Source organism: Bison bison, unplaced genomic scaffold (assembly GCF_000754665.1).
Source record: "Bison bison bison isolate TAMUID 2011002044 unplaced genomic scaffold, Bison_UMD1.0 scf7180017864255, whole genome shotgun sequence".
Lineage (NCBI taxonomy): Eukaryota > Metazoa > Chordata > Mammalia > Artiodactyla > Bovidae > Bison > Bison bison.
Genome location: NW_011494827.1, coordinates 1,617,419 through 1,620,264, shown reverse-complemented (window position 1 = coordinate 1,620,264; position 2,846 = coordinate 1,617,419). Strand labels below are relative to the sequence as shown.

General features: G+C 46.0%; 1 protein-coding gene across 1 annotated transcript in view; it reads left to right on the top strand.

Annotated features, from left to right (window-relative positions):
- EVC2 (Ellis van Creveld syndrome 2) overlaps window positions 1–2,846 on the top strand; it is a 164,665-nt gene that overhangs the window by 51,108 nt on the left and 110,711 nt on the right. The gene's annotated exons all lie outside the window — the stretch shown is intronic.

The following is a 2,846-nucleotide window of genomic DNA, read 5'->3' as shown; positions in this document are numbered from 1 at the left end:
AAAAAAAGCACTTACTCCTTGGAAGAAAAGTTATGACCAACCTAGATAGCATATTCAAAAGCAGAGACATTACTTTGCCAACAGAGGTCCGTCTAGTCAAGGCTATGGTTTTTCCTGTGGTCATGTATGGATGTGAGAGTTGGACTGTGAAGAAGGCTGAGCACTGAAGAATTGATGCTTTTGAACTGTGGTGTTGGAGAAGACTCTTGAGAGTCCCTTGGATTGCAAAGAGATTCAAGCAGTCCATTCTGAAGGAGATCAGCCCTGGGATTTCTTTGGAAAGAATGATGCTAAAGCTGAAACTCCAGTATTTTGGTCACCTCATGCGAAGAGTTGACTCATTGGAAAAGACTCTGATGCTGGGAGGGACTGGGGGCAGGAGGAGAAGGGGACGACAGAGGATGAGATGGCTGGATGGCATCACTGACTCGATGGATGTGAGTCTGGGTGATCTCCGGGAGTTGGTGATGGACAGGGAGGCCTGGCGTGCTGCGATTTGTGGGGTCGCAAAGAGTCAGACACGACTGAGTGACTGAACTGAACTGAACTGAATTGAACCTCTGGGAAGCAGAGTTAGAAGAGGGTGAAGAAGGTCACATAGGTTATTCACTTTTCTTTTTAAACCCTTGCCTTCTGTCAAAAACCCATTTTCTCCCACTGGCATGCATGTGTTACCTTGCTTCTCAAAATTTACAAAATGGCTGAATGATTGCCCATTATGTGGATAGAATCTTAAAATATTTAACCATTCTCCACATTGTGGAGCATTTAGGATACATCCACATTTGTTATTTTATTTAATGTTCTTAAAAACAGTCTTATATGTAAATAAATCTTCTGTGCATATCAACCAACCTGTGTGTAAACTTTTTTTTTTACTTTATTTATTTTAATTGGAGGCTAAAGGATGGGATGTGGAGGGAGGTGGGAGGGTGGTTCAGGATGGGGAATACATGTAAACCCATGGCTGATTCATGTCAATGTATGGCAAAAACCAACCTGTGTGTAAACTTTTATGTATAGCTTCGAATTATTTCCTGAGGCATGAACCCTAGAGGTGAGGGATGGACTTTTTAAAGCCCCTGGTTAAGGACACAGACATTTTTTCCTTCATTTTTGAGTATAGACATTTTGGTAAAAACTCTCCAAAGGATCAAAGTATCATCAAAATGGGAGGCTTTCTCAAGCCAGGCCTGTTTTCTTTCTTTTTTTTTTTTTAAGTATTTATTTTTATTTATTTCAGCTGCACCAGATCTCAGGTGCAGCATGCAAACTCTTAGATCTGGCATATGGAATCTAGTTCCCCTGACCAAAGATTGAACCCGAGCCTCCTGCATTGGGAGCACAGAGGCTTAGCCACTGGACTACCAGGAAGTTCCCAGGCCTGTTTTTGAGATAACCTTCTGATGAAATGAGTGGTTAATGGCCACTACATAGCACCTCCCTTTCTGGACCAGTGGAGTCGCCTTGGGTCACCCAGCCCACAGGGGAAGGCAGGGCAAAAATCACATTTCGTGAGGGAGTTTCATGGTCAGGCCCTCTTCTGATGACTTCGCTGGACTTTGTTCATGTCTCTTGTTTAATCCTCAGCACAACCTTTGGAGGGCTCTCATCTCTGTCTTACAAGGAAAGAGCAAAGGCAAAGAGAGGTGAAGTGAGAACTTCCCTGGCTGTCCAGTGGCTAAGATGTTACCTTCCAATGCAGGGGGTGCGGGTTTGATCCCTGGTTAGGGAGCTGAGGTCCCACGTGCCTTGCAACCAAAAGGCAAAATATAAAACAGAAACAATATTGTAACAAATTAATAAAAGACTAAAAATGCTCCGCACCAAAGAGAGAGAGAGAGATGAAGTGATTTGCCCAATGCCACATGGCCACGGGGTAGCAGAGCTGGCCCTACGCCCAGTAGTCTGAGTCTAGAGCCCAGGCTTCAGCTGCTGTGCCGCTCCAGGCCCTTGTCTGTGAGAAGTGTGTAGTCTGGGTCAGCCCTGGCCAGCGCCAACAGGAAGAGCATAATCACACAAGGGAGAAAACATCTCCTTCTTATTAGCTTCTAGCATGTAGCCTAGTACCCAGTAGACACCCAATACATATTTGTCAATTAAATAAAAGAGTCGGACTTTGCATGCAAATCCTCTGGGTTTTTATTTGATTTACTCTCTCTGCTGTGAGAAGTAATGTTTTTATCCCCATGTTACAGATAGGAGAACTGAGGTTCTCAGAGGTCAAGTCCATGGCCCCCAAATATTGTTACCTTCCAGCTCTTTTGATAGAGGAGGCATTCCAATTCAGGTCTGTAGGATTTGAAAGCCAGAGCTGTCCTCATTTTACTCAAAGTGTCTTTGGGAGAATTCAAGGAGTTAGTTCTTGTGAAACCTTTAGCCCAGGGGTTCTCAGAGAGTGGCCCCTGGTCAAGAAGGACGGCAGCAACCCCTGGGAACTTGCTAGAAATGCCTCTTTTCGGTTGCTGCCCAAGGTCTGGTGATGCAGAATCCCTGAGGGTGAAACACAGGCCATGCAGGTGATTCTGATGTGAGCCCCGACCTGAGAGCACGACCTTGGCCCCAGGCCTGCCCCATGCTGAGTGCTTAGGGAGATGGCAGCTGCTGCTGTCTGGATCCCAAAGAGATCCCATTCCACCCCTCCCTCTAACCATCATGTTCTGGATCCCAAAGAGATGGTGGAGGGAAGGGTGGAATGTGGGGAAAGTCTAGAACTTACTGCTTCTCACAGTTGTTACTTGGTGCTGGCCACTCCTGGCCCATCAGTGGATCTACATTAGTCCCAGGATGTCACAGAGTGGAGCCCGGAGGAAACCGTCCAGGAGAGAGTACGCTTGGCACATTGA